The sequence below is a fragment of the Fundulus heteroclitus genome, chromosome 1 (assembly GCF_011125445.2).
Source record: "Fundulus heteroclitus isolate FHET01 chromosome 1, MU-UCD_Fhet_4.1, whole genome shotgun sequence".
In the NCBI taxonomy this organism is placed as follows: Eukaryota; Metazoa; Chordata; class Actinopteri; order Cyprinodontiformes; family Fundulidae; genus Fundulus; species Fundulus heteroclitus.
The window spans coordinates 1,263,093-1,288,793 of record NC_046361.1 but is presented as its reverse complement, the minus strand read 5'-3'; the positions used below and the strand labels follow the sequence as shown (position 1 = coordinate 1,288,793).

General features: G+C 42.4%; 1 protein-coding gene across 1 annotated transcript in view; it reads left to right on the top strand.

Annotated features, from left to right (window-relative positions):
• The window catches only part of skia (v-ski avian sarcoma viral oncogene homolog a), a 113,223-nt gene that overhangs the window by 2,170 nt on the left and 85,352 nt on the right, over positions 1 to 25,701 (top strand). The window lies entirely within an intron of this gene.

Here is a 25,701-nt window from a genome sequence, read left to right as displayed (position 1 = left end):
GAGTTTTGCAGGGAGTGGTGGGCTGATGTAAAACCAGTCCCACCCCCACACCCACCCCTCAGTGAAAGAAAAAAAAAAAAAAAAGCTAGTGTGGCCATTTGCATGAACTGTTACACATCAATGGAGCTGATGAAGCAGGGTTAGAAGTATTGTGGTGGAAACTTAATATGATCCCAACAAAGGGGAGCATTCAGCAAACAGACCGGACCACCCATCCCCACCTCCGACATGCTGCCCCTCTCCCCTTCACCTTCTAGCTTACTTTCCCTCCCGTCTGATTGAATGCGCTCCTCTTGTCGACGGAGCTCAGAAAGTGTTTTCCAGCAGTTCTCCTCCACCTGGGCTTTTTTCAGTCAGACTCCCAGAAGAAAGAGGAATCAGTGAAAGCCCTTGAAACGCTGAAGAGTGGCGGTGCTGCAAAGCCTGGTGAATCCAGGCCTATTGGCCCACACGTAGGGATCCGGGCTCAAGTGGGCACACCTCACAGACCTCCCCTCTCAGGGGGCCTCTTGTGTTTTTTAAAAGCGCCGGCAGGGAACGGTAAACTTGTTTAAGTCCTCCTCTGTCTTGCTTTTTAATCCCGCTCCTCATTTCCCCCTCCTGTTTCAGAGGAACTACTAATGAGGGAGTAAATGCGGGCTGCGGTTCCCCTTTGGTCAACATTTAGCCGGCCCGGCGGTTTGGCTGCGGCTCATGGATGCGGCACATCTTGCCGCCTTGGGAGAAAAGGCGTTGTGAGGTCAGCGGGCCGGGCCGGGCCGGGCCGGGCCGGGCCGGGCGTCTCTGTGAATATTAATGAGGCTGTTACAGAAGTGCGAGCAGCAGTCTCGTATGCAGACAGACGCAGGAAGTGATATTGCCACACTTCCCTCCTTGCAGACGCTCTTTTGAAAGCTTCAGTTTGAGGCGTGAGCATGTCTGAATCAGAGTATTTGTTTGTAAAAAAAAACAAAAAAAAAACTCCCCAACAAAACAGCACTTTTTCTCCTTAGCTATGCCTCCACGCTTGGGTTCCGAGGAGGAATCAGCTTTTCATTCTTTGCCTCTTATCTGAGAGGATGCACGCTGCTGTACGCAGCAGCAGAATGCGCCGGGGTGTTGACTTGTTCAAATGAGTTTTGTTGTGCTGGGTGTGGAGCTCTCCTCCGTACTGCTGCCCTGCCAGGCCCTGGCTTTTGGTTTCTGGCTGGTGCACATGTGGGTGGTGCGCGTAATCAGTGGCTTTCCACATCAGGATGTTTAGATAAGAATTGCGGCTGCAGATTTAGCATGTTTCTAACTTTATAATTCGCCCTCAAGATGAAGTGATTTCTCCGCAGGCCGCCTGTTTGGAGAAGATACGGGAGGAGAGAGGAGGCATGCACTGCAGCCTGAGCACGTTGCCGTGGTTTTCCTCCCTTTGCAGACTTAGTTTATGTTTCAGACGGTGCCTTCAGTTCTGGCAACAGTCTTCTCCTTTGAGAAGACTGTTGCATGTTCATTAGGACGTCTGTGCTTACATTCCTCACCTGCCGCTCCCTCTCAGCATTACACACAATGTTACACAAAAGCCCACGGCCGGCCTCAGATGTGTGCACGCCCTTCCAGCCAAGCGTGACTCTGCCGTTTACTGCTGCAATCTTTAAGGGAAATCTCGATTCCTCCTTATGCAATGAGCCGTTGTCTGTCAGAAGCTGTGAGAAGGGTTCTGTCTTGGGACAGAAGTGGCTCAGGAATCCAGCAAGAACAATAAAACAAAGTTTGCACTCGGCATGTGTGGTGCGATTCTGCTGACACCCAGCACATTCTTGCAGGCTGTCACCATGTGTTTGTCCCGGACATGGCTGTAAAAAGAAAACCAGGCTGAAACTGAAGCCGACGTATGCGGCGGCATCGAGCTGTTTGCTCCTCCAGATAGGTGCTGTTTGTGGTTGATGCATTTACAGCTGCAGAGACGCTTTTAAACATTCAGACGCTAAAACTTCCAGTTTTGCTTCCAGAACAGTTCCTACCACCCCCCCCCCCCTCTCGCTGCTGCTGCTCGGGATATCTGGCCTCCAGCTGAAGGGGCCGCTTGTTTCAAGAGGGAGGAGGGGTCCGTGCTGGTCGGGGCTCAGAGGAAGTGAACTCCCACAGGGGATAGAGGGCCATGTCCTGTTTCATATGCAAGGCGCAGTGCTGGAAAAAGCTTGCTGACTACCAGCCATGTGCGCACAGAGGCCAGGACAACAGCTGGGAACCTAACTTTTGGGGATTGTTCTCAGAGATCTGCGGCAGAGCTTTATGTTGACCTGACCGGATGGGGGTGAAGAGTTCTCAGTGAGGTTTCCTGCTGTGGTTTCTGTTTGTTCTTCTGCTCTGGACCTATCTGCCAGAATTTAGATGTGCTATGAGAGAGTTACACTAGAGCCTATGTGTCTGGTCTTTCTATTTGAAAGAACTCAGTTTTATGGTATGGGACGTTTAAAATTAATATAAAGAGTTTTCCCTCTCCACTCATCATCAGAATCAGAAATACTTTATTCAGATTCATCTGAAAAAAATCCAATTTTTTTTTTTTTGTAAAACAGGGCTTTACTATTGTTCTAGTAACAAGGAAGAAATGACGTGCCATTGACATTTTAAACTATTTTCAGCATCTTATATTAGCAGTTACCAAAACAACGCTTTCTCTGGGTGTATTATAGAGGATGTAGATCCTTTCCTTCACCCTCAGATTACTAAAAAACTTCCAGCACTTCTAAGTCCATCATGTCCCACAACAGCCAGATGTTAGAAACTCAAAAGGATAAAACAAAGCCTTCCTGCTGTGCTCTGTTCAGCCTTCCTGTTATCTGCTGGACACCTTCCTCTCTCTCTGCCAGCCGCAGGCTGAATAAAGCACAACTTTGGCCCATCCACACGAAGCTGGGTCTGGCTGTATACGACAAGCTTCTTTGTTGGTTAGGGGATCCCGTCACAACGGGGGGGCCGCGGAACCAACTGTGTCTAGAACCAGTGTTAGCGCATGTGAGCCTATGTAGACCACGGCCCTCCTTTAACACACATGCACTGCCTTGCCAAAACCACTGGTTTGTTATTTCCTGGTCTTGTAGTAGGGCTGGGCGATAAATCGATTTATTCGAATAATTCGAATTTACAATTCTTTAAGATTTCATTTTTGGAAAATCTGGATTTTATTTTGCCGATAAACTCATTGGGTTTCCATGAAGAGAACAGCATATGATGCTGAATATATGTTTAGGCAAATGTATTGTCAAAAAATTGTTAAGTAGAAACTTTTTTTTTACCATAATACGAGGTACTTCATTTACTTATTTACTTTTTTTTTACTTAGTTTGAAGTTCACAAGTGCAGTGAAGCCTGTTCTTAGCTCAATGTGTAATACCACTAGCAGCAAAGGTTTTGTTATATTTTCATTGTTTATAATGGCACGGCTGCCATCTTGTTTTACAAGCATGTTTCACAGCTTGTTTTTAGTTGCACTTTCAATTCAGGTCAACTCCCTGACGAAATGCTTGACACAAAAGCAAGGTTTTAAAATAATTTCTTTAATTTATTTTTATGAAACAAAAAGGAGGAAAAAATCGATTAATCGGATTTGGTATGATAAAATCGGAGATTTATTTTTTAATCCATATCGCCCAGCCCTATCTTGTAGTCAAGTGTAGCTCGGCGGAGAAGTTCCATCTCATCGTCGGTCCAAATAAAAGCTTCTTTTCTGCAGTCGCCATTCTTCTTCTTGTTCTTCCTACAGCCCCCACTGGGCTGGCATAGGTATTACAACGCCTATTATGGCTTGGTGGGCTTCAGGCAGTCTCTTAATTACACTCAAACTTTTCTGTGCGGATATCTTAATTCGGCCTTGTTCAGCTTCGTGCGGATGTGGCCCGTGTCTCAACACGTCAGATAAAGTCCGGTTTCCTTTGTTACACATGTGCCCCATCACTCCACAGTTACCACATCCACAGTAGAGTGTTGTTCTCAGTGCTATTAGCTCTTAATGTAGTGTCGGATTTTTAGTTTTCTTATCCGCCAGTTAACAATATTGAAGCAGAAAATTGACAGATTCTGATTAACAGACGTCTTCACAGTGAATCTACAGCAGGGTGTTCCCAGCCAGGGTCCTTAGGGGCCAGAGTCCTGCATGTTGTAGGTGGTCTCCTGCTGCCACACACCTAACTGAAATGATTGGGTGAGTAACTGGAGACTGAAGTACTTGATGGCGTGTTTAGGAGTAATTTGAATGTAGGTGTGCTCAAGCAGAGATGATGAGCCAGGGTAGGGAAACAATGATCTACAGTAAACCAGTTCGACATTTACCTGTTTTTTTTGTGGTAGTTTTACATCGTGTCAAATGTACATGAAAGGAGAAAACGTTGAGCATAAAACTTGCAGTTTGACTCTCATCACCCACTGGAACACAAATTAGGAGTCATCAGGACTCACAGACGTCCCCACAAACTCAGGGGCCAGGGAGAAGGAGAAATCACACACAACACAAGCCCTAGAGCAATATGGTTATTGCAACTGGGCTTTCCCCAAAGCAGGCAAGAAACTCAAACAGGACTCCAGCCATCGGGTGAAAAGAAGAACCCCAGACCATCTCCTACGTTGCAAGAGTTTCCGACAAACTGTGACGTTTATTTTCTAAGCATAACGCCCTGGTGGATTTCAAAGCCCAAAACACATTGGGCCAAAGACTCGTTCACCCCAAAGATGCGGTCCCCCGGAACAATCACAGCAATGTTGTGTATGCTCTTAAGTGCCAGGAGGACTGTGACCAGTTATAGGTCTTGAAAATAAAGCAGCCACGGGCCAAAAGGACGGGCCAGCACAGGCCAAGATTCTGCGGTTTACACTCATCTGCAGGCCAGCAGTCACTATTTCAGGGATGAAGATGTTCTCATCCTGGATAGAGAGGAACGTTGGTTTGAGAGAGGAGTAAAGGGAGCCATTTTTGGGAAGAGAAACCACCCATCGTTAAACAGGGATGGAGGCCTCCTGGTCCCGTTGTCCCCCTCTTATACCCCTTTTCCACACCTTTTGCCAACTCAGTAATATGGAGAGGGAAGCAATGGATTCACTGGATACACTGAAAACTGTTAAAAAATTTTCTCTAAAGAGTGTGTTGTTTAAGAAGTTGTTCTTCGTGGCTGCTGATCGAACCATTGTTATTTGTGTGCGGCAGAGGGTAGAACAACCACTGCTGCAGCTGCAACGACAGCCTTCCCTCATCCTGCGGCGTGGAGCCCGCGTGGCGGTCCTGTCCAGGCGGAGAGAAGCTGGCCCTTATTGATTAGTTCAGCCTGACCTGTGATCCAGATATATCTGTCCCAGTTATTTATGTATATTTACAGCATATGCAATAATACAACCATTATTCATATTTTTGTTTTATTTATGTTTTTATTTATAATGATTTATTTAATTTTCTAATATGCCATTCCTCACAGATTTCTTTGAAGTGTTAATGTCATACAGTAATGCTCAATAGCAGCAGGGCGCTAAACATTAACAGCTAAAGGTGGGGTTTAAAGGCATCCCCAGGGGGCATTCACCAGGCCTCGGGCCTTACCAGGTCTCTGGGAAACCAACAGCAGAATAGAACGGAGCATAGACTGGGGGTGGGTGTGTGTGCATGGAGTGGTGCATGGGAGACGAGGGCAATGGAAATGGGGCATTACAACGTTGTTATTGGGAGCACGACTCAGCCCCCTGGGAACAATAAGTGGCCATCAAAGCACTAACGAACGGTTGGTATTCTGATGGTCCTCTTTTGCATGTGAGGACTTGAACTTGTTGATCCACTATGCAAAGGTGCTGCTGCTAAGGCTGAGTTTACCTGCAACTCTACAGACTGAAGTCTCTCGATGAAGAGACGAAACGTTTCAACAAAGCAGAACCCGTCCAGAAGACCTATCCAATTTCATTTTTATGTATTCAAACATTAAATTGCTCCAATTCTCAGTATTTCATTCACCCAAATACTTTCTCTATAGATGTATTGCTCCTATTCCAATAAACACCACGAGCCATGATTAGCTCTGGCAGTCTTGCCGTCACCAGTGAGAATCAGCCAGAACCAAACATACTGATGTCTTTATTGTGCTGGTGTACCACACAAGCTCTCTAACATTTTGTGATCTTCCTATTGAACACGGTGATATTATGAATGTCATTTCATGCGGTTGTAGATAGACCTCTGAAGGAATCACTTCATGATTTTTGAGTAATTTTACTACAAGTCCTTCATACAGTCGAGTTCTCTCTCAGGGCCTCGTTGTGTGATGCATGATAGAGGCTCAGTAATATCGATGCCATATTGATGACCTTTAAGAGTCTCTACATCAAGTGTGGTGGAAAACTACCTCCCCGTTGAGTCCACAGTGACATACTGACATAGAATAGGAAGACCTCAAACACCAACGTGGCGTCTCGGAAACCGGTTGTAAACGCTGCCGTGTTCACAATTTGGGAGGGTTCCAAGTGCTGTTTGGGTTCTACGTTCCCCTCACATGCTGCAGATTTGTTTCTTAATCCGTTTCATTTCTCTCCCTCTAAGCTAAAAATGAGCTCTTTAAATGCATATATGAATACACTTGAGAACTACTTTTGCTTTCGTGCTGTCTTCCATTCTGGAAAGAAAAAGTGACTTTGAGGCCTGGTGACGTAAACGTTGAGGAACTGCGTCTTGAAACGGTCTGCGTAGTGGGCTGGATGCGCCTCTTGAGTCATTTTTCCACCTCAGCTGCTGACAGGAAAAGCGCCGCGGCGTTCACAAAAACAGAGGAAAAACAAGCGACAGAACATCACAGACGGCATCGCTTGTTTTATTAGTTTGGAAAAAAATCTTCTAAGTGGCGGCCACTGAAGCAGCAGTGGAAAATCAAATAAGTGAAGCAATTCTTTTTGTAAGGTACGTCTTCCTGCCAGAAGCTGTTTATTTCATAAGCCTTTAAAGTTGTGAGAACAGAAAGGGATTTTCCCAGCTGAAGCTCGATCATGTGCAAGACATGGAGGCTTTTAGCTAACGCTGAGCATTTCACTGGGTGCTGATTTGACAGCTCTCATTCTCTTGCCATGCACAACATTTACATATTTACCTAATTGGTTTGTCTAGACCTTTTTAATCAAACAAAAATCCTCAAGGAAGTTCCTTTAAAATTCAACCTCCAAGCGACTGGGGTTTCTGGTAACATAATAAAGGGGCTTTGCATAGTTCTCCAGGCTTTCTGTTTTTAACAGCTTAACTTTCCAAGTTCTGGTGTATTGTAACGTGACGATGCCTGCATGACGCAAAGAGCCAAAAGATCCAATTAAAATGGATTCGTGCCCTTATTGATACATAGGCCAGGGTTTGATGGCTGAATAATCCCAAAAGAGTTCCGGTAAAAATGGTTATAGACTGTGGAGAAAATGATCCAACGTCCAAGGAAAAACTATGCAAACTTGCAAGACAATCTGGCTGCTTGGAATCAAAATATTCTGTAAAGAAGTTAGGGATGAGCTGAAAATGTGGGGACATCACTGTGTTTTTACCAAGTGACTGAGCTCTGATCGAAGACAAATAAGAGAAAAGTTTGAACCCTCATTGGCAGCCATTGTCTGGCCTCCACCCATGTCGCTGATCGCCCTGCCCCCGCCTCCCCCAGATTCACTCGCCCCTCTATCCATCAGCAGCATCTTCATGTTATAAATGGATGAAGCTGCCCATCGAGAGCTTTACTGAGAGCCCAGCCGGGGAGGAATGAACTCAGCTTTGCTACACCTGCAAAGGACTGATAGCAGTCGGTCAGTCTTTGAATGGAGGAGGAGATAGGAGCAAAGGAAGAAACACAAGCCCTCAGCAACCAATTACCACTTGTCTATCACTCCATTTAGTAAGCATGGAAGAAAGAAACTGCCTCCTAACTTACACTTAGACTTTTTTGTCATTCAACTGCACATTCACAATGTACATTTGGGCAAAACTTCATGGCAAGGTTCTAAGTAAAAACAGAAGACAAAAGAGAAACATAAATATATGTAAGTAAGTAACTTGTAAGTTTAGCTGCAATTGTGAGTTACACCAGCTCAAAGAGGCAGCAGCATGTGGAGAAATATAGATTTCCTTCCACTTCCTGAAATTCCTGTCAGAATATTCATAGCTTTGAAATAAAGTGTGACCTTACAAGGGCTCTCACTTAGCCAGGACTATTCTGAACCTCCTCAAGGTGTTGCGTGGTAAAGAGGCTGTTTCTCCTGACTGTTGCCTTGCAAACAGCGCACTCAGGTTTTTGTGGCCTTTCATTATTTATGATAGGTTACTGTAGGAGAAGAGGTATGCTGTGTTTATTAAATGAAAGGGGTTTTGAAATAGTCATAATCACACATGGCTCTATAAAAACCCGGCTATGGCCACAAGTCATGTTCCTGGGCTCCATTCTCAAACCTTTGGCCTCCTTTGGAGGTGACCTGCAGCTACTGACACGCACAGCTTAGCGCCTAGGGGAATTGTCCCATAGTCTGTTTGCTGCAAGGTATGAACATCCTCCTATAAAGCCACAGCTAGATATGGAGAGTAACGGCACTCCCTGTTGTAACAACGTTGGTACCAGTTTACAACAAGGCTCTCCTTATAGATGGCAAAAATAGTTTATAGATATGTTATTAATTAATCTGTAAAAACTTTATGACTCACTCATAAGTGTTTATTATGCCTTAATTAAGTAAGAGATAAAACTGAACAGCTTTTTCCCCAAAAAGTGAGCCTAATCTGTTCAACTATATGATCTAGAAATGCTTATATTAAAGATTTCAGACTGTTACTACCTGATAAGCACAAACTGGTCAGGTGTGTCTCTTGACAGCCCTTAATTAATCCATAATAAACACTAATCAATGAGTTATAAAGTGTTTACAGATTAATTAACATATCTATAAACTATTTATTAGCTATCTATAAGGGGAGCTTTTTGTAAAGTGGTACCAAAAAGTTCAAGTTCTCGGTGTTGGGCCCCCTCTTCATTATTTTCATGTTACCCTTTGGACAGATAATTCACCATCATGGACTCCATATTCACTGTTATGCCGATGACACTCAACTTACATGTCCACAAAATCAATCAGCCCGGTCATTCTCTCTTCTATCAACCGCTGCATCTCAGACATTAAAACCTGGGTGGACAATAATTTTCCAAAACTCAACAGCAACAACACAGAACTCCTCATCACTGGTCCAAAATCCCTCCTCCCTCCTGTTTGAATCTTCAGCCTCACTATTGGCGGTCACATTAGTGAGGCAATAGTGAGAGCCTCTTCCTTTCGTGACCTCAGCGTCATCCTGGACTATTCCCTGTCATTTGAAACACATATAACAGATATCTTTCTTCCACTTCTGCAACATCGCCCGCCTCCATACATCCCTCTCCCAGTCCGCAGCTGAAATCCTCACACATGCCTTTATCACCTCGAGACTCGACTACTGCAATAGCCTCCTCAATGGTCTTCCCTTCACTCATCTCCAAAAATTACAATACATACAGAATTCTGCTGCCCGCCTACTCATCCATACCCGGTCCAGAGATCACATCACCCCTGTTCTCCAACAGCTTCGCTGGCTCCCTGTCTAATACTGTATCCAGTACAAGCTTCTTCTCCTCGCCTACAAGTCCCGTCAAAATATGGTCCCTCCATATCTGACTGACCTCCTGAAACCCCACCGCCCCTCCCGCTTCCTCCGTTCTGCAGACACCAACCTCCTCACACCAATCACCCACACCAAACACCGGACCTTAGGGGACTGAGCCTTCGCTGCTGCCCCCACCCTTTGGAACTCTTCCCCAAACCATCAGCAACTCAGACTCATTACAGAACTTTAAATCACATCTCAAAACCCACCTATTTAAACATAGTGTGTAGCTGATTATTTCTGTTTTTAAAATTGCTTTGTAAAGTGTCTTTGGGTGTCCAAAAATGCTATATAAGTTTGATTTATTATTATTATTATTATTATTATTATTATTATTATTATTATTATTATTATTATTAATAATAATAATAATAATAATAATAATAATAATAATAATAATAATAATAAAATCAGGCACTTTTAATGCTTAGTGGCTAAAAGTGAGACCACAAAGTTCAATTCAATTTTATTTATATAGCGCCAATTCATGAAACATGTCATCTCAGGGCACTTTCCAACGTCAAATTCAATCGTATTATACAGATTGGTCAAACATTTCCTATATAAGGGAACCAGTTGATTGCATCAAAGTCCCGACAAGCAGCATTTAATCCTGGAGAAGCGTAGAGCCACAGGTAGAGTCGTCTGCATTGTCCATGGCTTTGCAGCAATCCTTCATGCTGAGCAAGCATGAGGCGACAGTGGGAAAAAAACTCCCCGTTAACAGGAAGGAAAAACCTCCAGCAGAACAAGAACCAGGCTCAGTGTGAACGGTCATCTGCCTCGACCAACTGGGGGTTACAGAAGACAGAGCAGAGACACAACAAGAGAGACAAAAAGCACAGAAGCACACATTGATCCAGTAATCTGTTCTACATTAGATGGTAATAGCGGGCGATCTACATCTACATTAGATGGTAATAGCGGGTATTAATTATCACTTTTTTCGGTTCTTAAGATGCACCATATGTCATACACACAGATTGTTGAATGAAATCAAACAATAACAGTATAAACATTGTCTAAAATCAGAACAGATTTAGTTTGTGTTGTTACGGCAGCCAAGCATTGGTCTTTTGGTTTTCTTTTCTGGTGTGTGTACAGAGGTCACTCTCGCTTTGAAAGCCTCCTTTCTGTGTTACTTGCTTATTTTGAAAGATTTCCCTCAATCCTAGGACAGAAAAAGTAGTGCAGCTGTAGGTAGTTCCAGTAAAGTAAACAGCCAGAAAAACAGCAGAGAAATGTGGTCTCAGAGCTTGAAAACAGCCAACACTGAGGCTGCGTCAGCCTGAGACTACCTTTTGTATATTTCTGTATGAGACATTTATTTTATTATTATTATTTTTATAGGTTGGATATTGGATATTTGTTCTGCACCGATTTGGTGGAGTGTTCTTTTGCAGAGGAGTGGAAGAGCTTCCATACATGGTGGTTCGATTAGGGGCCGTGGATACTTTTTTTGAACCAAACACCCCAAACCTAATAGCTTTGGGGTGTGAGAAATGAGAGAAACATTTGCTAAATCTGCAGATCTCATTTTTGTTGTGAAAAAGACTACATTGTGCCCATCTGCATTTAGAGAGCTGAAGTGTGCTTTAATCTTTTTTTCCCCCTTGTCCTTCAGGCGTGGTTCATGTTTTGTGAATTGTAAATTATATTTCAGTTTAACACACTCCATTCTTGGTGGTCCTTAAAATTAATGTTATCACTCTTGAGTTTAAGTTTCCCCTGGACTTCCTTGGAGAAAACCTTCTTTTTTCTCCTCGACCTTGACCAATCAGTGAAAAGCAGTGTGTTCACGTCAAACTCCACTCTACTCCACTCTGTTCAACCCTACTCCTAAACAGAGCCGGAAAAACCCGGGCTGGGCTTGCAGAAAGCTGTGCTGTAATGCTTACAAGCGGGCAACGTTGAGTACAGCCCGGCCAAACCAAGCTGGTATAAAAGGGGCACATCAGATCTGAACTGATCCAGTGTGTTATTTGCAGTGTCACGTGTGTGTGTGTGTGTGTGTGTGTGTATGTGTGTGTGTGTGTGTGTGTGTGTGTTAGTGTGTGTGGATCAGCTGTAGGTGGAGATTAGCATGAGCTCTCTGCCTACTCATTTCCATCCCCATCTGCCTGTCTCCCACGGGGATGCTGCCCCACCCCCTTCACACACAGCCCTACAACCAGACAAATCCATGTGCTCGGACGTCCACACAGCACCCACTCTCCACCCCCGCAATGCATCAAGCTCTCTTAATAAATGCACGAGGGCAAAGATTAGAGTTCGTATGGGTGTTGTCAGCTGCACCAATAACATGGAACATCCACCAAACTGGAAAATCCTTCTAGTTAGGAACCAATAGTCCAGTGATGGGTTGGGAAAACTGTCTTCTCCAAAGCCATCCTCCCTAATAGGATGGACAGTTAGCTCAAAGTGTAGCAGTTTCTCAAAGGACGGAACTGCAAAGATTCTTTGCACAGATTTTTAATTAAATGGACCTATATGAAGATACACTTTTTTCCTGTTTCTGTTACGTTATCTGCTGTTGCAGAATAACCTTATTCAGAATCAGAATCTTCTTTATTTGCGAGGTGTTTGTACACATATGAGGAATTTGACTATGGATTGTACAATGCTCACAATGTGCTTACTTGTACAATAATACAATACCACAATAATTCAGTAATACAAATCAAATAGTCTGCAGTACACATGACCATACTATAAACAAGTGGGCAAACTGAGACAATGATGCTACGAGCAGAGTACAAAGGATGCAGGAGTAAATATTATTTCCATTGTTATTATTATGTACATGTCGAAGGTGGAAGTAATGTACATGTGCCTGTACACATACAACCATACCTGTTCACAGTGTAAAGTGTAAAGTAAAGAGAATAGGAATGCTGGAATAATTGAATATTATTTGCAGTGTTATGTACAAAAGGTAGGTGGATTTGGTAAACAGTTTATTCAGTATGAAAATATGATCAGTAAAAATGAACACAGCACTGAAACAGACAATAATGGATTTCTCGAAGTCCACGATCATCTCCACAATTTTGTGTGTGTTAATTTCCCTGTGGCTCTGGCTGCACCAGAGAGCCAGCTGATCAACCTCCTGTCTGTGGGCCGACTCATCACTGTCCCAGATGAGGCCGATGTCATCAAGAGACTTCAGGACTTTGATAGAGGGGTCTTCTGAGGTGCAGCCATTGGTGTGCAACATTACCAGCCACTATTTGCCAGGGAGGTATCAGGAATGTATGTGCTTCACATGATTTCAAGGCATGGCTGTTGATTGTGCTAATGGATCGGCAAACGAATACGCGTATCGGCTGATACTGATACAGGGGAAAAAAACAAATATACGTCAGCCCAAAATATTGTCCGGCTGATGTATTGGTCGACCTCTAATTTTGACTAGTCATTATGTCTTACGGGAAACATGGAATTTGAATTCGGTAATGTTGTGAGCGAGAGGAAACAGCGAAGTATGTCATTTCTTTGTCTAAAAACCTACGTCTGATCTCCAGCTGCCACCTTATTGATTATGAATATTCTTAATAATTATAATTGGATATTATAATGGATAATATGTTATTCTAATCAAAGGAAGGCAACAACAAAAATGTTTGTGATTAAGGGCTACCAGCCTTTAATCATTATAACTAGCAATTGGGTTTATTACTTAATTATTAAACTTATTTACCATGAAAAATGTGTACTCCATCACCATTTGAATGATTATTTCACTTATCTGCATCACTACTTCTCTATCACGGTCTATTGAAAGGGAAACAAGGAGCACGAAAGCATGAGTAGTTATTGTTGTAGTACTTGGAGAATTCCTCCTGTACTGAAGAGTGAGTTAAAATTATGTTTGGTCCTGGAACAGAGCGGATATAAAATATTTCAGCACTACTTTTCCCAAAGACTAGTTATTTCTGTTCAGGTGGTCTATATGGCTTACCTGACTCCGCCAGATAGATTTGCTCCGCATATCCATCTGGAAACCTTCCGTTGAAGTAATTTTGGGAAGGGGCGAAAATACTGGTTAGCTGATTGGCCTATGTTGGTGATAGACGGGCCAAATAAACCAATCAGATCAACGAAGCATATGACGTACTCGTCAACATGCTTCGTCGTCGCTCTGTTACGAGCGACGACAAAAACACAACCACAAGCTAAGCTACTCTTGCTGCTGCAGGTAAAGGCTCATTAGCTCAGCAAAGAAATACTCTGTAATTCCGATAAAACTTGCTCGATAGCCACGCTAACGCTAGTTTCATTGGCTGAAGCCGCCATGTTCTTTAGACTGAACTGTCGCACTTCTGGTTGCGGCACACCTCAAAGCCAACGCTGATTGGACGTTCGTTTGGTGAACGGCTCCAAATTTTCTTTAACGGAAAGTAGCCAGACTGATCTGTGAGTGAAACCTTGAAAGCTCGCGAGATCAGGATGGTCTCACGAGGCTACTATATGGCACCAGTTTAAGACATTTGTTGATTGTTAAAATCAACAAATGATTTTAACAATCCTAAGTGGCCAAATTAACAGTTCGTCAGTGAAATAGAAAGATTCACAATTTTTGACATTTCATAGATTTATCATCTCAAAGCACAAGAATACAAACCGGTTTAAATCATATTAAATTATTTAGAAATATGGAGTGAAATTGATCAGATTCCTACCTTTACAGTCTTATCATGTGGACGGATTCTGATAGTCCAATTAGATTGTGATTAAAATGCAATACAGTCACATTCAGTTGATCATATAGTGTAATTTTTGAAAGTTTGTCTAACTTCCCTCATAAATAATTAATAAATACTAAATAATCTAGTTTTAATGAAGACCTAATGCAGAAATGGTGAGCTGCTGTAGTACATTTGATCAAACAGGAAGTTTTAACTATGCCAAGTAGCATAAATCTGTCTGAACTATCTAATACATAAATAGTCAGAAACACCTGACTAAATTTGTTAAACTAAGTAAGCACATGGAATATTATATTAAGCTGGAGAAGAATGAATGTAGTAATCAATGTACAGTGACTTCAATGTTTGCTTTTTTGTTTGAAATACGGTTATTAAACATGTATAAATTATGCATGCCTGAGCTCCATAGTAAAGTAGTGCTAGTGTTTCCTTGTGAAATATTTTTGCATTAACTTGATGAAAATCTCTAATGATACGCTTTGAAAGGAGAGTTTAGAAGTCCTCGAGGTGTATTTTCTGATGTCCTTAATGGACCTCTTTGTCAGGCTCGTTTTTCTGCTCTTTCCATTCTTCCAGCAAGGGGGGATGGGCTTGACCTCTTCCATGTGGAAAGGAAGCTCCCAGTAGTTTGGTTTAAGGTATTGTTGTGAGAGTGTAGAGTGATGATGGTGGTGCTGGTGGAGGGGGGATTGAGGGTTCCACTGGCCAGCCTTTGTCCACCCCTTTTGTAGTGGGTATCAGTGTGGATTTGAGATTGTGGGGCAGATAGCGGTGATTCCCAACCTCCTCTACCACCCCTTCACTGCTGGATGATCAGTGTTCCCAAAGAGCCTGAGTCATGGACCACTGCCTATTGTTTGCCTCCCCCTCCTCTGTCCTTTGGTCAAATTTCCTAGAAATGTCATGCCTTCTCCTGTCTGGGATAAACAAAGAAAAAGGTGACAGAACCATATTGGAAAACCATCTTATTGCTTTATTTACAATATGTTCTCTGAAGTAAATGTTTCACACTACATGGTTTTCAGAAATCTTCTTTGTCATAGAAATAATCTCTATGCACATCAGTTTATGTGAGCTAAACTTGAACCATAGGTGCTAAATACCCCCGAATACAAGTTTAAACCAGGCCAAAGATTTTTAAGTGCTGATTTAAGATTTAGATTTTTTTGATTTAATATTTACTTTACTTTAGAGTAAAGGGTTTGGAGTGGGGTGGGTGGGGTGGGTGAGTAGAGAAAAACATATCAGGGCCATTAAACTGAAGTTGGCAGGCCAACAATCAGATTGTCCAGTGTTTGTCCTAAATGTCCGTGTCTTGACCAAATCGCATATTTTAGTTTGTTAGCTTTTTAGCTTGACACAACTCCATCATCCATGCTGCTTTATTTTCGAAGACTCTTATTTTGGGATACTTCCGGTAGTGAACACGACGTTTTCCCGTTAATCCCTACCAATCAGGAGCATATACGCATCTGAAATTAGAACTTCAATCTAATTTAGCAGTCGCGTAGCGTTATGCTTTTGGTGTACATTTATTAACTGATTAAAATGAAAAGCTAACCTAATCATAGGACTCGCATATGCTGCTTTGCTGTGCTTTGCAATGCTTCTGGTGTGTTTCCTCCTTAACACTGCTTTCATATTGAATTAACTTGGTTTATCGTTGCTAGCATGTACTCTGGGCGTGGGCTGCCTTACATGAATGCACTTATAGTTTCAACATTACAGTCAGGCAGTCTTGTAGACAGCTCAGGGGTCCGATCAGGTAGTGACACATTGTACCATAATGCTCCGAATATCCATTGAGGGGAGCGGCTTTGTTGCTTACAAAAGTCGTACTTATGCATTTTAACAAATTTTTGAGAGCATCGCACCACATAAAATCGGTCAGTAAGCACAACTTTAATCATATATGGTAGCCCAAATTATAAGGTGCATCATCCGTTTTTGAGAAAATTTAAGGATTTTAAGTGCGCAAACAGTGTAATTTCCCTGCGATGCCACTAGTAGGCAGAATGTTCTTTGAAACTCAACAACTTGCTCATGCAGACGAACACTCCCTACCTAATTTCTGCTGATTGCAGTCATACTGCACATGTGCCAGGGCTTCCCATACAGACAGATTCTGTTTCTCCTGTTTACACTACACGACTGGGATGTTTTTGAATCCTTTTAATCCGTAAGGATCTTTTTAAAATGTACCATTTCATAAAAAGGCACATTGGGGTGTAGACGAACAGTATAAATGCAACCAAACATTTTTGTTTTAACCAAACACACATGTACACAGTGCCTTGGGTTGTCAATGGCAGTGAAAGGACATCCAATTGGCCAATATGTTTCCATGCAGAACATTGCTCTCAAGTTATATTAGCCTACTATATATATATGACATTCAAGCAGTTCTTTTCCCTTGTTATTGTACACATTGATATTAGTGCTGGAACATGGAATCAGCTGGTAACCTGAAAATACCAACCAGGCGCTTGGCATTTTACCCACATCAGGTACCATATAGTAAGCCTTTTAAGGTTCATACACCATTTTGAAAAGTCTCAATTTTTACTTTATAACCTTTTTAAATTCAAATAGGGCTGGAAAGAAGAAAACTGAGTATGTACAAATGAATGCCTTCCCAGACATTAGACACTTTCTGTCTGAAAGATAAAAACCTGAATTTCTGAAAAAAGAAGCTGCCTTTTTCTTTGATTCAGATTTAATTTTTTATGTCTGATTTAGCCCCTAAAACCTGACTGTTGACCAGCTGGTCAGAAATTGAAAAATCTGATCTCGTTTAAATTAGTGAATAACCAATACTAAGCCCTATTACTAACAACAACACTTTTTGGTGTGGACAATATTACTGAGGACAGAAGGCTCAATGTTACTCATTTTCAGGGTTGGTGAAGGCAGAGCAAACTTTAGTTTCGAACCAAATCCACCTCATCTTCCCTGTGGTCCATCCAGATGTTAAATAAAGCAGGATGCAGAAAGCAGGGCCCTCCTCCTGGCACAGAAAACTGCTCCTCAGGTCCAGGAAACCTCACAATGCCCACAGCTGCTCCATGCCCCCCCTTATGATTTCACATCTTAACCCCCACTTTGCTCTACTCATCTCTCCCTGCATGACTATGCAAGCGTCCTCTTTCTCTTCATACACTCATTCACGTGCAACACACTCATCCTGCTCCCAAGCAGACAATAGGGCTCTTGAATCCCTCCTCTTATAATTATTGTAATTGTAGATCTCTAAGACAAGGTAATGTTTGGAGTGTGCAACCGCTTGCGAGCACAAAGAGGGTATTCTCAGTGTCTTGCTTCACAGAACCACTGCCAGGCTCATCCCGAGCTTCTGTGCAGTTTCCTGTGTGGAGTAATGCCGGCTCACTTCTCATATGCGACCAGTCGCTTGCTCACCGGACTCATCTATCTGCTCCTTTTAATTATCCTTTCACGCACAGAAACATGCACACATGCTCATAGGTCCAAGCTGGGGCTTAACCTTGGCATGCTCTCTGTTCATGCATGACTACAGCAAAGGATGACTGCAGACGTGTTTCTGAGCGTTTATGTCTGAGGATTGGTTGTGTTCGTTGTTTTATCCCAGCAGTAATGTATTCACTTGGGACTAGTTTTAGGAAGCAAAGTTGTCTCCCTCCTCAACGTCTAACCTCAGGGATGAAGATCATCTAATCTCTCTGGGTATTTTATGCTCATTACAACTCAAGGGTTGGGTCATACTAGGTGTCACACTTGGCTGCTTGGTGGGTTTGTCCTCACAAGTCACAACATAGTAAGCTTTTTGGGGTTCCTGATAAGAGTAGAAAAACATGAAACGGAGTGGAAAAAGGTCGGTGTTTATGGAGTTATCTGAAAGGTAAAGTCCTGAATTAATTTAATATTCGGTTTCCCACAGTAAAACGGAAGTTTTAGATTGACTGGCTGTGATTTTCAAACCTTGCTCCAACACAACACTGGTTTTATTGGAGCAAGGTACCAATTACCGAACCAGTAGTGCTGCTGGTGTGTTGCTGTTTGACGCAGGAGTGTTGAGAACACAAAAAGAGGAAAGATACCTACTGTTTTAGTGACTAGTAAGTAATTTACTAAAACAGCCAGTACTTAAACTCACCCTAATCATAACGTTTACCAGTATATACCTAAACCCACCCTAAACCTTAGTGCTAAACCTAACCCTAGCCCAGAAAAAAGTTAGGACCAAAAAAGGTTCTCACTTTACATCAAAGTCCTCACTTTATTAGTAAAATCTGCTAAGATTGTTCTCACTTAACTGCATGTACAAGAACACACACACGCACGCACACACATCCTTGTTTTAAGTACAAAGTGAGGACCGCGCCTCAACTTCCATTCATTTTCAACCCTTTCTGTGGTCTAACCGTAAACCTAACCATTACCAGTATAACCCTAACCTAACCATAACTGACACCTTAGCCCTACACCCAACCCCTTGCCCAGAAAAGGTGATACTATACTTGTACAATGCAAATTTCTTTCTCACTCAGCTACAAGTACACACCGACAACCACACAACATCTTATATTTAAAGGCATCACAGGATAGGGATTGATTTTTTTTTTTTCTCCACGGAGCAGCAGTCTGTTTGAAAAAGAAGGAGAGGCATTGTTTGGTCTCAGCCCAAGGACAAAGCCAAAACTCTGTCTGTCTCTGGACTCTTTCTTTTCTTCCTCCAAGCCTTTTTCTTTGTTCTTGCTGTTTTTCTAAAACTGGCTACTTCCCCTGTGTCGAGTCTCTTCCTCCACCCGGGCAAAACCCTGCCGCTCACAGCTTTCACTATCGGTGGCGCAACTATCTAACTCAGGAAGCACTCTGAAACATCAGATTCCACTTCCTGCATCGATCAATACATCTCACATCGAGCAAACACACTGCAGAGACGCACATTCACTGCATGCACAGACAGACACATGCACACAGTGTGAACTCCTGCTGTAAGCATCAGAAAAAGGGCCTTATTTAGAGTAACATCCAAACGCAGGAATGGATTCTGTTTTCAGGCAGTGAGAGGAGAAACGATGCGTTAAAATAGCCTGCTTGGTCTTAGAGGACTAAAGAATGGTGAATCAAGCAAGCATTTAAAAGTATGTTCCAGCACACTGATGTACAATGATCGCAGTTGCAAATGATTCTCTAGCTGAAATATTCTGCTGGGAGCTAATTCAACAATCTCTACGAAATCTTGTTGCTTGTAAAGCAAGCTGGATGGAAAGGAATTGATAGCAGCCATGAACAGGCGTTACTTCCAGGACTGCTGTCTCCTCCTCATTCATCTAAATGGCAGTAATGAAATGATAAATCCCCGATGTGGATGGAAAGAGAAGTGAAGGAATGACCTCACAGCCACCTAATCGTCGCAGTGGGAGAAGCCAGCAGCTAATGTGTCCATTAAGTTTCCATTCCTCCAGAGGAGAAACCAACCTGACTGGGAATAAGACAGCAGACGATGGAGAACAGGAAATAACAGCTGCTTTTTTGCAAATCTTATTTTCTTTTAGGTTTCTGTTTGGATTTTTGTTGCACGCCTGTCTTCAGATAGAATCCAAGTTGGGTTGTGAACTTAAAAGAAACTCTGGTTTGCTGGAACAAAATATTGCTGTTCTGAACGAGCCTTTTTCAACCTTTTGAACTCAGAAACCTTCCCCGGCCGCCCAGAATAAAAGCAGTGTTGACTCAGTATCTCCATCTGACCCCTGCACAAACATGGACCTCTGTGAGGGACGATCTCTTTGGTTGTGCAAATGTTGTCTACTGTCTGTTCCTGTTGTTTCTGGTCTGCTATACGGTTCATCAGCGGTTGGGTCAGAGAGGTTGCTGATACCAGAGTTTTCCCCCATGAAAGTCCCTCCTCATCATGTGACCCAATGTGGGGGACAACAGCCACTATCCCATCACTGGGACCTTTTTTTCCTTCAAATTTCAAATGTGACACCCGTACACACAACTGAACCTATGCACTGTCACATGACCTTCTGCTGCACTGAATTCCCTCCCACTTCCCCTTTTCTTGGTACCGCCCGAGTGAGCAGTGTCGGCTGTCGGCTGCAACAACCCAGGAGGCTTTCAGCCGAAATGTCTACCGCAACCCTTACACTTCTGGTTTCGACACCACACTGGCTTCATGTTTGGACTCCACCCTGCTGACAGAAGCGTCTTGATGCAACAGTCTCAGACACATGCACTAGTCTATGCTATAATTTCCTCTTTTTCCAATTTTGAACAAGGCTAGATGAATATAATAGTCTTATACTTCTGTCTCCAGTAAAGCTCTCTAAGAGGTTGTGCTTTTGTCATCCATTTAAAAAAAAAAAAAAACAAGAAACCTGTAAAAGAAAATGGGTTAGATCCATTCTAATCAGATTAGAATAAGGTGAATATTCTTTGCTCTTTTCTTTAGAGCATTTTTAAGGGGAACAGTGCTTTACCCTTTGGGTATTAGGTTGTTTTAACAGCAAAAACTTTAAGAAAGAGACAGTGAACTCAATATCACAACCATACTTAAAGTCTTTTTGGATGAAACTCAAGCAATCAAACAAAAAACACACTCAAGTTAAAAATGTAGGAATAAAAGTATGCTGTTAAAGTTGCCAAATTGAGTAGTGAGACTTCTGTAGTGTGGTGCCTTTCCATATGATCTATGTGATGTAGGGTTATCTGGGTACTAGACATGTTTTGGCAGATGTGCGAGTTCTGATTTTGACTCTAGCCGACTTGAATTTCTCTTTCAGAGCTATAATTACCAGTGTTCAGAATTTTCCCTATTAATCTTCCTGTTGTGAGTGGACATTATTTATATATTAGGATCAGAGGTGACATCCTATATCTTATTCCACAGGGTTATACTAATTTAACACTTAGATAACAGGATTTGGAGTTGACATTTTAAACTGTCTTTAGCACCCTATATTAGCTAGAGCCAGCAATACCCACTTCTACCAGCTTCCAAATATATCCCATATGCAATATAAACCCCCACCTTGACTGTGAAATTCCAAAAGGTTGCCAATAATTCCATATCCAATATATTCCATAATGGACAGGTCTTTAATTAAACTTGGAAGGAAATAAAAGAGAGCAATTTCCTTTTATACCTCCTTCCATCTCTGTTATTCCTCCAACTTTATGTTTAAGCCATCTTTACTCAGTAACAACTTATACTTCACTCAGTAACAACTTATACTTTAAGCTGAGATTGAGCCGATTCTGGTCTCCAACCTATTACTCATTTCAATGCATTGTAATATCTAGGTTAATTTTGCTTGGATTTATCTTATTCAGTGTCAAGCATTTGCTGAAATAGTGCAGATAGTGCATTGTCAGGGACAATAAAGGTTAATTGAATGTAGCACATGCAAATAAAGTATATGGATCATCTAATAAAAACATGTTTCATCTGTATACCTTAAAGGAATCTCTAAGAACTGATTAAATACTAGCTTCTTAGAGGGTAATCCTGATTTGTTGGGAAACATTGGAAGCACAGTTCCCTTTTGGCTTGAATCTACAGTGAAGGCCAAGGAAATTACCTGAATCTAGGGTCAAGAAGAACTTGGTGAAATAGGCTTTACTATTGGTCTTGGAAAGTATAAGTTGACCTGTATGACATGTCAGAATAGGCTCCAATTGTATTCCCAGTTAAGTGCAATTCAATTCAATTTTATTCATATAGCACCAATTCGCAATACATGTCATCTGAATGCACTTTACAAATTCAATCCAATTATACAGATTGGTCAAAAAGTTTCCTATCTAAGAAAACCCAGCAGATTGCATCAAGTCTTGACAAGCAGGATTCACTCCCCCTGAAAGAGCATGTAGCTACAGGGGACAGTCGTCTGCATTTTCATTGACTTTGCAGCAATTCCTCTTACTGAGCATGCATGAAGCGACAGTGGAGAGGAAAACTCCCCTTTAACAGGGAGGAAAACCTCCAGCAGAACCAGGCTCAGTATGAACGGTCATCTGCCTCGACCGACTGGGGGTTAGAGAAGACAGAGCAGAGACACAGAAAAGAACACAGAAGCACTGATCCAGGAATAGTTTCTGTAAGAGGGTAATACCAGACCATCTGCCCCACTAGATGGTGTCACGGCTAAACAGAACACCAGACCATATGTAGCTACAATGAAGAAAAAAAACATAGAAAACATAAAGTTAAAAGTTGAAATAACAACAAACAGTGACAAATTGTTGGAGAACTCAGCTGAGTTAGAGAAGGAACATAAATAGAATGCAAGTGATTCTATTCTGGCTTCCATCAGGTTTTGGCTCCAGAGGACTTCTGCATACAATATGCGGATACCGGAACCAGATTTCCAGATCCTCCTCCATCACTTCCAGCCGGCTTTCCTTTCCCCTGGAAAATTATGTGATCTGGCTCCACAGTCAAGCCTCTCACTCTCACTCTCCCTTTCACTTGATCAGCTTATCCCAGAGTTCAGCAGCAGAACAAAATGTCCGACCCTGGAGTGGAAAACACCAGCATGTACTGGCCAGTCAGCTCGGTTACGAGGCTGTTCAGTGTCCTGCGCTGAACCGAGGGGCCTCTCTGTGTTCTGGCCTCACAAAGATATACCCGAGCAGCAGAAAAAAAAACACTTCTAAAAACAAAACCAACAGCAGCTTCTTGGTCAGGGACATGCTTGCACCCGGTCCAAGTAAAGGAGCTGGTTTCAAAAATAACGGGTGGACAAACCAGAGAAAACAGAGGAAGGAAGTTTCCCATCTGACCTGAAGGGGCCCCACATGGTTTGCTTCCCGTTATTCCTTCCCTTTATAAACCAAAGCAGGGCTGCTCTACAACTACTCCAATGTTTGTAAGAGCTGTGCAATAAATTCTACATTAGCAATTAAAGGCCATTCTGCTAGGTAAACCACACATGTTCATAGATTTGGTGCTTCAGGTTAGCCATGTTTACTGCAGATCCTAATGTTAAACAACAGATCAATATAACCTTCCTTTCACATTCCCTGTTTCCAGTGCCGTTATCATTGCAGATTTTAACAGTGCAAATTAGCAAAGACCCATGGAAATGTTACAATTTAAAAAGCTAACTTTTAAGAAAGGCTGTATTGAGAAACCTTCCACCATTACCATTTTAGACAAAGAAACCTAACTAATATTCAGAATAATATCACACACCCACTTAAAGCAAATTCCCTTCTCATGTGCAGCTAAGATTTTCTGTGTACTCTTCTTGAAGCTGACTCTTCAGTGTGGAAGTCGTTACAAGAAAGGCTGGATAGCTCAATTCTGTTAAAGAATGAATGTCTGTTAAAACTAAATTTTTCTGATGTATAGAATGTGAGACTTAATACTGAATATTCATCCCAATAAAGGGTCTACTGTGAACTCACAAGTTCAAATATAAGGTGACCTTTTTCAACCAATCACTTAGCATTTCCTATGTAAAAAAATAGATTTTCTCCAAGCTTGTTTAAGTTCTTATGAACAACTGGGCTGTAAGATTTGCATGATTTCTTTGATATGGACTGGAATTAAAATAGTGAATGATCAATCAGGAAATTCAGTTATTATTGTTTAGAAATCCATCCACACCACCCGAGCCCCTAGCCTTAGACGGTACAAGCAGGGAGTGTGTGTGTGTGTGTGTGTGTGTGGGGGTAAGACTCCTCCTTTTCCCTCTTTCCGTAAAGCAGTAATGCTAATGAACTTTGAGCCCTGTCTTGAGGCCTTAGCTGCCAACTATGATAGTGAAATCACGTCACGTCACATAATAAGTCTGTCAGGTTCTGCAGCAACCTGAATACTGTTACCTTTACACCACCTACATCATATGCCTCTACACAAACAGCGTGGGTGGCTTTAATGTTTACTGCTCAGGGTGTGCCGTACAAAGTCTCTTTTCAAGTGTTAATTTGGCTCGGCCTGAAGGTCAGCATCCGGCAGTTCATTCCAGAAATAGGACTGATGTCCCTCGTAAGGAAAGCCCAGAGTGGTAGTGTTTTGGTCCAACATATAGGGCTCAGCAGCAGCAACAGCAGCAACCGCAGATATATCTATTTTAGTCTGTCTGATGGGGAAGACGGAGGCAGACAGTCAGACACCTCTGAGGCATACAGAGGGAGGGGAACAGCGATAATGGCTTTACTTTAGTGCGCCTTTTCAAGGTGCCAGACAATGTTTCACTCCCTTCCTCACTAGAAGCGGGCAAGTCAAGAGCTGAAGCATTAAGGGAAAAAAACCTCTTCCTCTTCCTCTCAGGCTCTGGGAGACCAGCAGCAGCAGCAGCAGCAACATTAAGTGAGACAGGCATCAGACTAGTTTGTGTGCTTTTTGAAGCTAATGCACCGCCTCCACACGGCTCTCTGGCCCCGCATTATCCCAAATGCTGCTGCTGCTGTGATTGGAGCTGTAATGTGGTTGCTAAGCAAATGCAATCTTCTTGGAGTAAATTGCAGTGGGCAAAGACTGCTTCCTGGCAGCGGGCTAGACTCAGGTGCTGCGGCTGTTGTGCTAACTACACTCACAAGTCTGTCGGGTCTGTGTTAGCAAGTTCATCTAGATCTCATTTTACTGCTTATTATCAAGGACATATTTAGATTTCTCCAACCTCATACAGTTAAACCACATTTCAGCCCAAAATAATCAGTTTCCCTGAGCTCTGGGATGTTGTATTCAGGAAACTTCAAGGAAGGGTTGTTTGCTTTTCCAGCATGGTCTAAGGCACAGCAAAGGCTAAACAAGTCAGTTCGCTGCCTCTCTGCTGCTACACATCTGTTTTAGGAACGCGGTTTACAAACCAGTATGCTTCAGCTGCACTGCCGCAAAGCTTTCCTGAAGAACTTTCTATAACTGCTGTTTCTTGCAGGGTCGCGGGGTGGCTGGTGCCTGCCTCCTGTGGATATTTGGCAAGAAGTGGGTACGCTCCCTTGTGCATAATTATAACCATAAGCGCACACACATGTGCTTTGTAAATAAATAAAGGCTAAGGGTTGTTTATTTTAAATACATTTTTTTATACATCTTTAACAGTGATACCAATGGTGGTATATTGTAGGGTTGTCAAAATAATCAATGTCTCAATATAATCAATACTAAAAAATAAAATGTTCAAGCACAGATTTGAGTAATTTATATAAACTGACCCATAGCTTCTTCCCACAGCAGCGTACAGATACACTCCCGTCTCATCCTTGGACCTGCACACCTGACCTGCCAGAACAAGAACGTGAAACAGTCCAAATGGAGTCCGGTGTAGGATTATTTTACACAGTTTAATGATGACAAGGGTGCAAAATGGACTCAAAGTGGTTCTGTTTTTAAATATAAACACTCAA